General features: G+C 28.6%; 1 protein-coding gene across 4 annotated transcripts in view; it reads left to right on the forward strand.

Annotated features, from left to right (window-relative positions):
- LOC129957049 (MDS1 and EVI1 complex locus protein EVI1-A-like) overlaps positions 1-16192 on the forward strand; it is a 169489-nt gene that overhangs the window by 142341 nt on the left and 10956 nt on the right. The window contains exons 1-2 of one of the 4 annotated variants that reach the window (XM_056069176.1): positions 8296-8353; positions 9579-9719. The exons of 2 other annotated variants lie outside the window; for them this stretch is intronic. The gene's annotated coding sequence lies outside the window, so the exon portion shown is untranslated. Of the gene's footprint in view, positions 1-8295; positions 8354-9578; positions 9720-15860; positions 16064-16192 lie in introns of those variants that run through there. One more of the 4 variants, XM_056069174.1, reaches the window with a different exon arrangement.

Below are 16192 nucleotides of genomic sequence, written 5' to 3' on the forward strand. Positions count from 1 at the left end.
TAGCATTTTTTTTTTTTTTTTTTTTTTTTTTTTTTTTTTTGAGATAGCTTTTCTGTTGATGTATGGTTACAACATCGCACTGATGCACATGAAAAAAATATAATTGCACTGCAATTAAGAATACGATAACTGAATGAATTAGTATGGAAAATAGGGAAGACGTATCATTTGTGTAAAATTAATATTTTAGAAATTCTTCATTGAAATTTAAAGTTCGTAGATCAAACATATTAAACGACAGAAAATTTATAAAATTGAATAATTTATTAAAGATCAGTTAATTAAGGAAAAGAACGATGAACGAAATAATTAATAATCTCATTAAAAATCCAATCGCTAGAAAAAAATAAATAAATAAATTGTTCGTAAAAATTAAAACTGAGCAAACGATTCAATATCGTTTGCCAAAAATTTCACAAGTTACGAAATAATTGTTTATTTTACTAGATACCTCAATGCAAGGGGAAAAAATAATAATAAGCAAGCAAGTCTTAATCGTTTGCTGTTTTATCTATCAAATTTTCACAAGCTAAGAAATACTAAATGATTTTTTTAATGTGCTTCGCAACATTCTTTTAAATTGTGGAAAGTTAGTTTCAACTATAATGTCGTTTTAAATTCATTGTAAAGAATTAAACTGCATAATAGTTATAACTATAGCGTATTAAATTGTGATAATAATTATAAAGTAAAATTTGTTGTCTGCGTCACGATCATTTATATGAACTTGTTATTATCAATAGTTCATTAAATTTTCTCGCAAATAAAAGAAGGCTTTCTTTTTGGTACCGTGGCATGGATTCTTTATTTTATTTTTACTAACCTCTTCTTTACGAGAAACTGTCTCTCGTATTAAAATTACATTTCTTTCGGTTTTTTTTCCCTTAAGTAAAATTAAATGCTATTTGATGTAATGATGAAATGTTTTTATTGAATAAAAGTACATCGTAAATTAGGCTTTGTTGCCCGTTACCTTTAAATTGCATTTAACTTAACGATTTTTTCTGGTAATTCTGAATTAACTTTTAGGGAAACATAAGTTTGATAAATAGTTACACTTATTAATAAGTTCAATAAAATAATTAAACCATATTTTTCATAGTTTTATCTTATTGAGATGTTTGATAAGTCAGTTGCTGTTGATTACTATTTTATATCAAAAGAAGAACTATACTGTGTATCTCCAGCTAGCAGATGAATTCTATGTCGTTCAAGTCACATGATAAAGTTATCTTCACGTGTCATTTATCATCTAACACTACATTATAGGATGTCTTTTCTCTCACAAGATGCTCCAAAATTATTTGACATTACATTTGATGGATCTCACAAAAGTATGAATTGGCCCTTTATTTGACGTTTAGAACTATATAATCGAGCATGAATTTTCAATATTTACATTCTCATAGCTAGCGATAATTTTATGAAACTCTAAATAAAGAAATAAATTTGTTTATCTTGAAATTGATTAGATTCATAATTTTTGATATTACGAATTTACATTATCATATTTTAAATTAATTATTGATAGTTAGAAAAACGAATTACGATAAGAGAATATACATATTTAGTGTAAAAAAGAAAACAAAATCATCATCCCCCACGCATCATCCCCAAATATTGTTCCGATTTCTCCTGTTTTTATATCATATGGAAGCCTATAGATATGTCATTAGAGTTTATATGCTTTTCTAAAACTTCTATTGTACTTGGAAGTGATATTGCAAAAATAAAACTTTGATAAAACCCTCAAACTCCACAACCGGACCGATTTCGTCAATTAATGTCGTCTCTTAACATGCATAGTTGACAAACCAGAATACCCTGTGTTTATTATGTAAATATAATTTAAAATTGTTCTTTCATTTGAGGTGCCAAGATATTGTTCATCAAGGTTGGGTGACGTTATTAAATTAATGCTATTAAAAACTTGGCGAATAACTGGTCATCGAAGGCGACTACTCAGTTTATGTATTTCTTTTTTTATTAGATTGTAAGATACTCATAGCACCTTTTATTTTCATTGATTTACATTAAAATAATTAGTTTAATGAAAAAAATTTTAAATGATACTTTTGTTTGGCTACTAAAAATTTAATTCTTTTCAATTTATTTTTTTTTAAATTATAGAATCTTGCAATAAATTTTCCCCATGAATTCACTACCAGGTGACCACATGCGTATGGAATGAAAATGTTTTAGAAAATGTTATGAATCGATTAAATTATAATTAAATTCTGTAAATATTAAAATAGTGTATCATTATCAAAAATGTATAAAATTTTAGCAAATCGATAAGAAAGAATGGAAAAGATAAAGAAATTTTATTTTAACCAAACATGAAACAAGACAAATTAAATCTTAATTGTATATATATATAATATAAACCCTTTTTTCTAAATATAAACATGAAAGAATTTAACTCTCTTCTGTCAAATTTATTGGATTAGAAATATTACCAGTAAAATAAATAAAAACAATGATATTTTTCTTTCTTTGTTGAGTAATACGATTATTATGTAAAAAAAACAACGCGATTTTTCTTGAGTGCATAGTTTTCATTTTTCTTAGAAAAGTCATATATATATATAATTAAAAGTTAGTCATATATATATAATTAAAAGTTAGTCATATATATATAACTAACTGTCGGAGTACAAATTCAGGAGGAATAAATGTCTTAATATATTTATATTGAAATTCCTTATTTTTCTGTTCTCGAAAGATGGATGGTTTTGTGAAATCTGCTGAAAAGTTTAGTTCGTGCTGCTATGAAGAAAATGGTTTACTCTAGTTTTTGCTTTGTTTTGTTTCATCATCAATCAATCATGTTCATGTCTTGAACATGTATTTATCATTTTTTTAAAATCAAGAAGTATTTATTTTTCATCAAAGAATTAAAAACAAAGGTAATTCAAAGTTAATTTTTAAATAAATTTTATATTTTGATACCGCACTAATTGTAAAGGAATGTTGGTTTCCCCAGGTCGAAGCGTTTTTTTTTTTTTTTCTTTTTAAGTTTTAATTATTTAAAATTTAAGAGAAATTCTGGCATTTTTCCCCGGCAACTCTTAGAAATATTATTGCATAAATTGATTTTTACAACTTTTTCGAATTCAAAAGTTGTTATTCTACAAGTTTTTTTTTTAAATTTTGATAATTTTTTAAAAAATATTTTTTTGTATCATTTTTAACAAATAAATTTCAATCTTGCAATGAAATTCAAACCATTTTCCTTTTTTTCCCCCTTCAAATATTTATTGTTTGCCAACGGATTCTAAAACCCGCCACCCTTTTGCGCATGCGTTAGGATGTTTTAATTCGACAAAATAGGGGTGAGATGAAAGATGAAAAGAAGAGATATTTACATTTAATATTGAAGTAAATTCCGGAAATATGCACATCCTTCCGCGTCTCACCCTTTAGTGGGATAGAATCGTCGAAAAATGCTCGCCTTGGGATTCTGAAACAAACAATAATCGCCGGATTTTTTTTTTTTTTTTTTTTTTTTTTTTCCCTTTGTTGAAAGCCAAAGAGAATGATTGTTAATTCTCTGCTTAATTTACATGTTGAACCAGGAAGTGAAATTATATTATCTCAGATATTAAAGATTATCTGCCATTTGAAATAAATTATCAAAGCACTTAAATTTTTAATGGCTTTATAATGGATTCGATACCATTAGGATGGTTCATATATATATAATAAATTGAACAGATGTGATGTGTTTAAAATATCGCAATTTTAATGTTATGGCAGTTGGGAAAATACTTAATATTATACTTTGTTGGGAAAAAAATGAACAAATTATGCATAAGTGTTTTAATAAAAATTAAATACAATCAGTATTCCAAGCGAACTTTGCCAATGGTGATTAGTTATACATTAAAGTGACAAAGTGATTTTCTAAAACGATTAGTTCTTTTGTTTCTGAAAATCTATTCAAAGAAAATTTCATTATTATTTTAATTAGAAATTTAAATATTTACGGGACCGTTGAATTCAGTAATCGAAATTATAAATATCGTTATTTAATGGAGTCAATTTATGTCCACGTGATACCGTTAAATGCATAATGCTAATTTAATTTTTGGAACCCATTGGGGATATATCAGAAGGAAAAATCTCATCACAATTTGCATTTAGATAATAAATGGCACGCTCAGTTACATTAGTCATGAAACTGTGATATCACGTGAATAGAATCCAAAGGAATTTGAATCTAACCTTAGTTGCGATCTCATAAACTAATGGAAAGTAGTCTGCTTTAAATTTTCTCACATACTTAAATGTTTTACTCGCACAAATTGTGGACTTTGAGCTCAGTGTGGACTTGAGTGCTCAGATTTTTATTTTCAGATAACGTTTGTGCGGGAAGAAAACCGGGAATTCATTTTGGGCGCCTTTTTCTCTAACATTTAAAACCAGTTTCTACACAGAACTATAATGTTAGTGACGGCACCATGTAAAATTTCATTTATTTAAAATCGTTGGATTTTTGAGTTACTCTATTTTCATGCATTCGAATGTACCGACAGATTTAGTTCAAATTTTCATATGGATCTGCATTTTAGATGTTTAAACTTTGTACTAAATTTTATCTATCTAGCTTATCTAGTTTTGTAACTATCATATTATTTGGTCTCGGTATGAATTTCTTTCAAAATTTGATAGAAATCTACACATTTAATGTAAAGACCACATGCCAAATTTCATCCAGTTAGCAGAAAGAATTTTTAACTTATATTTGCTCATGAACAGGGACTTGGCAAAGCGGGGAACGTGGAGATCGGACAGATTCTCGAGTGTGTATTTATCGATTATTACTCTACTTTCTCTTTATATACTTAGTGAAAGCAAACGCAAAAAAAATGTTTTGACAATTTTGAGCGAGTAAAGTATGTTTTATTTAATCTTTTCGGACCTAATTGGCATATAAGTCCCAGATATCAGACTTTATTCTCCATCGCGTAAATAAAACATACTTTTACGTTGGTCATCAAAGAAAGAACAATTTTTAAATAAGATTTAATCATGCAAAAATCTGCTCGGAATAGTTAAAAACAGGTATTTTTTTAGCCATTGTAACCAGAAGTACATTTTGATATCTCTTCAAAGAATGAAGCCAAAAATTATGTGAAAAAAAAATCAAAACATTTAAAATGTCCCTAAAAAATGATGTTATAATTTAAACAGCTCTCAAGTTAAAACTTAATCTAAAATATGTTTTTGTCGCAACATTCCTAGCAATTTTGTTGAAACATAAAAAAAAGTTACGTTTTACCTTAGCGTTAAAGAATTCTGGAAATATAATATCTGGATTCTGTATAATGTTTCTGAAGGTAGCATACCTCCCCCCCCCCTTTTTTTTTTACAAATCTGCTTCAAAAAATTATTATTTTCTCGTTTGTCTTAATGTCCATTTTTCACATTTAATGTCTTTAAAAAGTCACGTGATAAAAAAATGTTTATGATAAAATAAAAATTCTTTACGGAATTCTTGAAATGCGCCCTACCTAGTTTTCGAAAAGTTTAAAAGTATATTTAATTGCAGCCGCACTTTTCTTTTTTCTTTCTTTTTCCTTGTTTTCGGGGAATTCTTGATTCTCAAAAATGTTTTAAAATTGACATAACAGCTTAATTTTCTCTTTTAAGAGAAATAATGGCCACTCTGAAACTTTCGCGCATACTCTCTAATAAATGCGTTATCCATCTGCCCCAGTATAAAATTATGGATCCTATGTAAGGTGCGAATGCCTTAAATGGCATGGCCGGCATTAGTTAAAAAATATTTATCTTTGGTGTGAATTAAAGAGTTTTACTGAAATATCCAGCAATCCTTGGCGATTTTTTTGGCGATTAATACCGGGCCTTTATCAATAGATATCCGAAAGGCGAATTTTTGTTTTAGATACACTACTTCCAACCAATTGCTATCAAAATTTGCTACTTAGCTACAATTGTCACAAAATCGCATAACTAATTTCATATATTTAAGTCATTGCGTTTACATGTTTCTGAAAATACAGATCGACTGACAGTCAATTCTTTGCTGGATTTGGTTCCAAATTTGATATATGTCTCCACTTTAGCTATTAAATCTGTGTACCAAATTTTATCTATCTAGTTTTCTTCGTTATCTAATTATTGTGTTAACTTTTATTCGAACGGCCGGCAGACAGTCTTTTGAACGAATTTCGTTCAAAATTTCATAAAAAAAAACTACAAATTGGTCCAAAGATCATGCACCAAATTTCATTAATCTAACTCAAAGCGTTTTTGAGTTATCTTTGTCATAGACAAATAGACATAATTCCAAAAATTTGTTTTTGAAACTCAGAAAACTTGAAGCATGAAAATTCATCAAAATCTCGAATTCGAATTTTTTGATTATTACAATACTCTCTCTATAATTCGTATATGAGACAGTAAATGGAAAAAATTTAATACAACTATTTTCTCATAAAACTAAAAGTTTCTCTTTAAAATTTCTTAATAATAAAATTAATAAAAGAAAAAATGTTTTTTAGCTGATAATAAGATTGCTAGTATACATTTAAAAGTGATACATCATTTTAATTTATTGATAAGGAATTTTTTTTATATTTATCAAAATCAAACAATTTTAAATGATATCATAATGAAACTGACTTTCACTGAGAATTCACTGACTGGTCAAAGAAATTTTGAATGGAATTTCTAATTAAATAAAATTCGAATAAACGGTTTCATATTTTAGATCTCTTATTTAAAAAGAATTAAAAAAATAACATTAAAAAGCAAAATTTCAAGAAAAAAATTCTAAAACCATGAATATACAAAACAATAAAAAAAAAATTAAAATAATAATAATAAGATATAGTAGGTATACCTTCTTTTGTTTGACATATTTTAAATATAACTGAGCGCTATCGTGTTCGATGAACTAAAGACACAAAACATGATAATATTACCAAAATATAACAAATTATTTTGTGCATTTTATACACTTTTATTTAACTTCAATTCTTTCATGTTTATAAAAAGAGAACTTCGCAATCGGTTTTTTACCAACTTTCTGATTTACTATTTTGAGTCGTTTTGAAATTTTTTGTGTTTGAGATGGTAGTGCTGTATTTTACTGCATTAAAAAAGAATTAATTAAATTTTCATTACGTACAAGGAGTGTTATGTATGACTGAATTGTAGAAAAACAAAATTTCATAATATTTTTTATTGTAAATTATAAAGATTAAAAAATAGAGATCGATTAAATTGAAAAATGTTATAAATATGTTTAAAAAAACTTAATTATTTAATTTATTTAAAATTAAATCAAGCTAGTAAAATTCAGATTTGTTATTTTCAAATATTTTGAGTTCGAAATATTTTTCACTTACAAGAGTCTGAGTTTATTTTCGCTGCTTAAGATCTTTGGTTCAGTCGGACCAAAACATTTTTATATTAATAACCAAAAATCAAAGTATGAAATGTTTTTAATTTCTAAAATATGGTTATGCCGAAAGTAACAACTTCAACCGGCAATTATTTATTTTTAGAGTCAAATTAGCTCTTTATACACCATAATAATTTTTTTCAGAGTTCAGTTAATGTCTCATTAATTATGCAGTTTTATATTTTTTCAAAACTTTATTTTGACAAACTTAAATTCCACTGCATGTAAAAAAGACAATTCTATATTAAAATATCTTATTAACACAGTTTCCAGGAGAAAAATTCTATCGCTTCCTTCTGTGGTCATTTATAATAAATAATCACTGAAATAATCTATATATTTATTTGCTATTCGGTTTTAAAACAATATGTACACTTAGTTTACTTCAAAAGAATAAGGAAATATGCACGCGAAAATTGAAGTAATAAACTGTTTACCATCAAGCAATAAAGAGGTGCAAAATCTATTATTCGTAAATCTTGTTTTCTGAGAAATGGAGTTTTATCTCCTGCATGCACCATGCCGTCACATGAGGACGTGAAACCGTGAAGTGAATCGCAATTCATTTCAGCGAATAATAAAGTGATGTCCGTTTTGCAGACGATTTGTTTTCCGATAAAAATAAAGCTGTCACTGCATAGACCATTTATCTTTCGTTTGCTTTACTATCGTCTGATCGAATTGAATTATCTTAATTCTAAGCTCTTTAATTTTTAAATAAATATTCGAATTTTAGCTCTTTATATACAAAGTGTCTGACATTAGAGGTTAATGCATGCCGAGATTGAATTTTCTTAACATCAACAAGATAGTTTATATTTAAGTTAATTATGGGATAAAGTGTTTAGTGGAATTTCTGATTATTTTTCCTTTTAATTCCTGGAATAAGATTTTGACTTCGAAACAATTCCTCGTAAGGTAAATTTGCAACTCTTTGTTATTTAGCATTTAAATATATTAGAAGAAAACAATTTTTTATATTCATAAATTATTATTTTATTTGCAATTATTTATTGTTAATTTATAAATGTTAAATTATATTAATTAAAGGATTATACAAAATGTTTCATTTTGGATAATAGATTTTTTTGTACATCTACCCGAGGAAAATATATATTTACAAAATATGCGAAAGAGGGCTGGGAATTGGTTTTCGTTAAAACTAAAAAAGCAGATATTTTGAAATTTATCAGGGATTCTCTAGGTATTGAGAAATGGTCAATAGGGGGAAATAAAATCCCCTACATACAATTTTTCGAAGAAGTTAATTGAATAGGAGAAGATGATGATATATATTTAATGAGTAGCTTTAAAATGATTTTTTTTTTCAGATTTTTTTAGACTCATTTTATCATATTAAGGACTATATGTTTATTATGTGTAATTAAGCCTTAAAAAAAGGTTTTAATGAAACTTTTTTTAAAAAAAATTAAATATAGTCTTTTAAGTTTATTTCAAAATTTTGGTAATAAAGAAAATTATAGATATTAAGAGTAAAAAAGGGGAAAAAAAAAAAAAAAAAAAAAAACGGGTATTGCATCTACTAATCCAGAATACTTAATCGCTTTGTTAAATACTATGGTTATAATACTATGAGTTGTAAATACTTTCTTGATACCGAGTTTTAAACTCGGTATCAAAAACCATAATAATTACAAACGATATATTTGAATATCACAAGTTTTATGATTTTCATTCTTCTTGGAATATTGATTAAATAATGTTAAATTTCAATTTATCATTATTATACTTTTTCCATTTTTATCTAAATCACGCGCAGGAAAATCTTGATTTTATAAGCTGAATGGGACCATAATAATCATGGTAAACGAAAAATCTGTTAGGAGAGACTAAATTTTAAATCGTGATTTGTTTTTAAATCTTTTATTTCAACAAGATTTTTCGAACTAGTTCATTTGGATTTTTAAAAATAAGTCCACAAAAACTATTTCATAGTAAAAAAAATTTTTTATTATAAAACTTCTTACATGTATTTTTTGATACCTTATTTAGTTTTGATAAGAGGATTTGCGAATGTAACGGATTTTCGCTGTTTTCTTTGTATTTTCATAATAATTATGTAAGAATGTTCTTAAAAGAATATTAACCCTCGTTTAATCTCTACTTTACGACATATTTACAGTGCCATTTGTTTTCAATAAAATCCACATCCTTACTCTTTTGATTACAACCTGATTATCAAGCGCAGCTGTTTAAAGACCACTTAACGTCAAAAGGGATAAAGCAAATCTCGAGAATTCTTTTCTTTCGTATTATTTTGAAGGTAATTGAAATTTTTTTATTTTCATTGGATTTACAATTGCCGTATACTCGAATTTACTCAAATTATAACCAACATTAAATTTATAATCAAACCAGCCTTATTATTACCAACCTTAATTCATTTACAACCAAATTATAACTATTTTTGAAATTCCAGAACATTATCTATTAGATTTCCAAAATTTACTTTTTTTGTTTTTACAGTTTCTGATTTATTTATTTATTAATTAAGGTAGGTGACAATGTTAAGAATCCAGTTATTTGCGAAGTTATGAATTTTTTAATCAAATATTTATGTTTAAGCAAGTTACTTTATAAAACTGTAAGAATTTTGTTTTTAAGACTATTTTTGGGAAGTTGCACTGATTTTTATATTTACATTTATATATATGTTTTAATGCTGTTTTGCATCTTTAGATGCTATTTTCTCATAGAATACGATAGATTTTTTTTTTACACGAAAAACATTATAAATTAAAATCTAATGCATATTTTTTATTCAGATTTGGTATAATAATTTCTCAATATATTCTGCAGTTCCTGAACTAGAGAATAAGTAATCTGTTGATTTAGAAATATTTTATATTTATTTTAGAGCTTCCCAATGTGAAAAAAAAAAAAAAAAAATCGTATTATTTACCTGCCGAATCCTGATATTTAAAGAATGGATAGAAATATAGCTTATTTTTTAGTTCAGGAACTAGATATTTCTCAAACTAACTGCAAACCATATGATAAATCTCTAAACTAGAAAATTTTTGATTTATAACCTGTTTTTAAGTCCTCCTCCAAATAAAAGCCAGCAATATACCAAAGTAAAGTCACTAATACCATTTGAAAATATTCCAGTAAATAAATGGTATATTTTGGTTTCCTAGATTTTTTTTCAATCTTTTTTTGTGCAAATATTAAAAAATATAACTGTTTTCGAATGTTTTTCAAAAAAATTCATCCCGAACGTAGTTATATATCGTAACAGCTGTGACAAATTTTGTATCAGATAGCAAAACTGCTGCATTTTTTAAAATTATTTTATTGAAAATAAGTTTTAAATTTAAATTAATTTTTTTAACACGCGAGATACTGACAATAACACTCTTGAATTTGATCCGCAATTATATGCTTTCAGTTTGTTATAAAATTTCCTACTTGAAATTTGAGAATTGAGACTGAATTTGTAATGTTTGTATATTCTAATAGGACATAATTCAGTTTTATTTTTGATTGGCCCACATCGCTATTCAGATGATTAAGAACAGATTTTTTTTTTTTTTTTTTCCCCTTAAACAAAGTTTCTTGGGCTGCAAAGATCGATCACTTTTCAATAATGAAGTGAAGTCTCAAAAGATATTTATGAGGAAATTCAGAAGAGGCTAGGATGACGGATCTGTGTCTTGGGTTGTTTACAGTCTTGTTTTAATTGATTCTTTATTTATGTAATTATTCTGGCACAGCTTCTAGTTGTTTGTTTTTTATGTAGGATTATATCTATTAAAAACTTTACGCTTCTGCTCATATTCTAGATTTATCTTCTAGTAATGCTTTTTTTATGTGTTTGTCATTCTAGATCTTGTATTTTCACCTTGTATTTGTGTCATTCATCTATTTTTAACTTTATATAATGTGATATATTGGTACATTGTTCGATATTGCTATATGTCTATGTCTACTATGTCTTCCATCCTTAGGACATTGTGATAATTTTTTATCCCTATGTGTGTTACTGCTTTCTATTTGTACTTTTCAACTGAATCTCCTGAACCCAGAATTGGTTTGCTAACTATTTAATTTAAATAGTTTATTTTAGTCAAATGAACTATAATGTATACCCTTATTTACCGCCCATATCCTGGTGATGACTAAGCATTTGAATAAATAAATAGTGGTTCTCTCTCAGGCGATCTTCAAGGTCTTACACCCTTTCGGGTAGGCGGGTTGTCGTGGGGCAGACCAAGACCAATCTTCCACCAACATTTTGTATTTTAAAAACCTCTCCAGTGCCAACTTTGACAATTTTTCCTGAAACGATTCGTGTTCCTGGTACCGGCTTGGGTAATTGAGGCCTTGTTTGATACAGGCACTTGCAATCTAGTTTCTATTGCATGGTCTGTTAAGTGAATCCAAATAGCTACATAAATTTCCGTTTGTTTTCGTCCTCTCTGCAATCATTCGATTTCCCTAACTCAACACGTCCACGTCATTCCGGTTCTAAAAGTAATTTCAGCCATTTCCCCCAATGGATATAAAAATTCGCAAACCGTAAACTGAGGCCACAAAACGCAGAATCAAATATCGATTTATTTTTTGATGGCGCGGGGAATTAAATATGAAAATTAAGGATAGAAAAACTGCTGCCTCCTTTCTCTTCCCTTCATCATTCTGATTTTGACAGCATTTTTTTTTCAATGTGGGGTCACTCCCCCAAAACCTAATCCTCCGAGAGGGGTGCATATCATTTGTATTCCGTTTCTCTAGAACCCGAAGAGGATTAAAAAAAAAAGTCGTCTGCTATTTTTTTTTTTTTTCCTTTCCTTCGTCTTACTTCTGCTGACCGTGAGAACGATCGTTACGTTCATGCGTGCGTGTTAGAAGAATTTTTTTCTTTCTCGCTTGTGTGCGTCAGTGTATGAGCGTGTGCGTGTTTCTTGCATCCACTTTCCTTCTTGCACACACAGGTCGTGCGTTGTTCTTAGGGTTAGCAAAGGGACCGCGGGCTATGAGCCCGCTTTCAAGGTTCTGCATTTTCTCTTCTCTCCCCTCCTGTCAGAAGTGGAAGCTACTCTTCAAGGTTCTTTGTCGTTGTCTTTCCTCGCGATAATAGGCTTTTCTAAACTTTTTGTGTGTGTTATCTTACCTTCCCCTCCCCTACTTGCTGATCTCGATCATTATTGGATCTGCTTGCTTAAGCACCTGACAATAATTTTGGCAGGACTTTCTGACCTGGTCTTTGATTAAAATTTCTGTGAAAAGAGGGAAGTAAAATGCACTAATGAAGTAATAATTCAAGGTAAATAATTTAATACCTTGAGGTAATAATCAATTGATTTTTAATTGAAATATTTAAATTATGATGAATTTCCACATTTTTTTAAATTCTCTTTTACATATGGAGTATACAAAGAGAAAATGTTGCGATCTTAAGGGGGAAAAAAAAAACTTTGTATCCTCTTGTTTTAAACATCTTTGAGTTCAAAAATACCATTCTTGGAATTATGTTTGATTTTTTTACTTTCTCGTATACGTAGCATAGAGAAAGCGCAATAATCGTCAAAAAAAATTCGATGAATCTCCATGTTTTAGACTTCCTTGTGTTCAAAAAAAAAAAAAAAAAAAAAAATCATTTTTGGAAAATGTCCGTCCGTCTGTCTTTCGGTGGCAAAGATAATTCAAAAATACTTTGACTTAGACGAATGAAATTTGGTATACAGTCTTTGTGCCAAATGTGTTGATTTCTATCAAATTTTGAGTAAAGTTCGCTCATGGGAAGTCTGTCTGTCCCACTGTTCAAATATTAGTTAACACGATAATTGCAAAACAAGGAGAGCTGGACAGATAAAATTTGGATACACAGAATTAACATCTGTAGTTTAAACACCTATCAAATTTTGAGCCAAATTCATCTATTGACCATCTGTCGGTCTGTGTTTTTAAAAACACGTAAACGCTATAACTCACAGTTGCAATGACTTAAAATATATCACATTTTATATGCGATTTTGTGTCAAATTTTTATGTTGGAAAAAAGGTGTTTAAAACACAAATTCGGTTTTCGGACACTATTAACTGCGTGCCAAGGATGGCATGACGGATTCAATAAAAAAAATACTAAATTCATGTCAAAGCTTAATATTTCGTAGCTATAGTTCGCTAGTGCTATGCAAGGCATTCTCTGGGATAACACCTTCATTAGATAGTATACGAGAAAGTTTTGGAACGACCACTCCTGCTAATTTTGTTTTGTAAATATAATTAAAAACCGAGTAAGTGTGCAGACTTTAAACCAAATTTGTATCTCATTATCAAATTTTGACCGAAACTCTGTCGATGCGTTGATTGTTTATTTACTTGTGCATAAATTAATGTGATAATTTAAGATAAATCAAATAAACGTGATCTTGACATAGCAACTAAAAATCTGTATTAACTGGATTGTAGTGGTGAAAGTCCAAATTGCATGCTCTTTTTTCCCTTAATTTTTTCAAGCAATTAGGGCCGATTTAAACTCTTTAGTAATAAGAATTTAAGGGCCCTCTTTTTCTTCACCAATTTTCAAAACCAGATATTTTAATTGAAATCTTATTTTAGCAGCTTTTAAGTAACAAATGGTGTAATGAATTGAAGTAATGAAATATTTAAATGCGGATCAGTTATCATAAAAATTAGTTTTATTAATTTGCGAATTAAAAATAAAATAAAATTAAACGTGATTTTGAACGAAATGACAAACGCATTTTTTTGAAATTCAATCCAAACGCTATAATACGAATTTTGCCTCCCTATACCCTGCAAAAAGAGCATTTTGTCGCACTAATCTTTAAACATTTTAAAAATATTATTCTTTTGATTTTTTTTTTATTTAATTGATATTTTGATGCGAGTAAGTTCAAGTTCCTGGCTTTTGTAAAACAAAATAATAGTGTAAAATTTAATGTCCTGAAAATAGGTCCGAATTATCAAATACGCAGGCACCATTTGATAATCCGGGCTTGCTATCAAGCTTATAATATCCAGTTGCATCACAATGAGTAAGTATATGGGAGAGGCAGAAAAAAAAAAAAACACTATTCGCGATGGCTGCTTAATAAATATGGAATAAATTTCGGCTGCTGATTCAGTATCGCAAAAAAGAGGGGGAGGGACGGGAATTCTCATTTTAGCTTTTTTCCTAGAAATTAAGAATACACATCCACGTCGATGTTCGAATTTGAATATCGCATTAAATTCAAAACTGCTCTTTTATCATCAATTTTCATTTGATAATTTTGAATTTCGCATTATATGTACAACTCTGTGTACAAAGATGTGAGAGTGAGAAAATTATTTAAAGCTGGAATTATCTGCTGTAAATTATTAGTAGTGAAGTGAACTAATTCAGCTCAACCTTAGAAAAATGGACATACATTACGGAAGTCTAGTTTAAACCATTCATATCCGTAATTTGTTGGGACAGATGATAATAATGAATCTATTGATTATAAAATGTTGATAAATTGGATTAATAAAAGTTCCGAAAATTACGCATGAAAATATAAATAAATACGCTCTTGTATATAAACGATTATATCTTTGAAATTTCATTTTAAAATGGTTAATATATTAGTCTTGATTTGAAACATGGAATGAATACATTTTTTTTACGGACAAACTTTTGTCATACAAATATTTCCATATTTCATTAATCTATTCTTTAAATGCAGCCTTTAAGTTGCATCAATTATTAATCTTGGAAACGTTCGTTTCTCAATTCTTAAGAATAATGAAATTTTATATTATTTCAAGAATATTCCAGAATTATAATTCTGAGAATTTGTTGATGAATAATTCCCTCAACACTGCCCTTCTCTCCCAAAAAATCAGTACTAAACTTTTTTTTTATCTTTTTTTTTTTTTTTTTTCAATTCTTTTTTCTCCGTTTTAAAATATTTCATGAAAGTGGAACTGTAGAATCATACACTTAAAAAAAAATAGGAGCTACGTAAAAAGATATTTTTTAAAAAATAACAAGTTTCCTAAAAAGGAAAATTTGTTCTCTGTTTTCGCTAGAATGATTACCCAGAAGATTCATTCGTCGTGTAGAAAAGCTGAGAATTGTGAAAGTGTTATTGCTGTTCGTAATCTGATTTTTCTTTTCTTTTTTCGTTCGTTGTCAAGAACGCAGACTAGAATCTTGTTTTTCTGTTTTGGTTTTACGGTGAGGTTGCTCGCCTAGTTGAGGCCCAGTTTTAACAAGTTACCGTTTCCAAGAAGGCTATCCCAGAGGCGCCGATCACGCGTTGACGATAAGCCATCCCCCCTTCGTCCCATGACTTTGCTAGTGTGGGGGAAGAGCAGAAGACCAAAAATAAATAATAAAAACCTAAAAAACACCCTGTGCGCGCGTTGCGTGTAAATGCAGCTGGCCTTGACATCGGCGTCACCTATCTGGCTTCGTCCAAAACTGGATTTCCTGCAAAGAATGTCACGCGAAACGCGCGTTCGAACCTATCACGACGTGCACGCAGTTTTTCTTCTTTACTTTGTCTCATTTTTCCCGCCACCGTGCGATGGACGAGTTACGGTTGCCCCTGCTTAATCTTAACGTGTTCCATTAGCTGCCGAACATTGGTGAATCACTCTTTCCTCCCTGTACGTGAGAAAATAATTTCGTTTTTGTTTTTCAAAATCGATAGCGGATTTTAACCTGCTAATGATAGATGCTTTAATACAAAAAAATTAGTTTTGAAAGGAAATTTTGGAAATATTATATTCTTGCGA

The sequence above is a fragment of the Argiope bruennichi genome, chromosome 11, assembly GCF_947563725.1.
Source record: "Argiope bruennichi chromosome 11, qqArgBrue1.1, whole genome shotgun sequence".
Taxonomy (NCBI): Eukaryota; Metazoa; Arthropoda; class Arachnida; order Araneae; family Araneidae; genus Argiope; species Argiope bruennichi.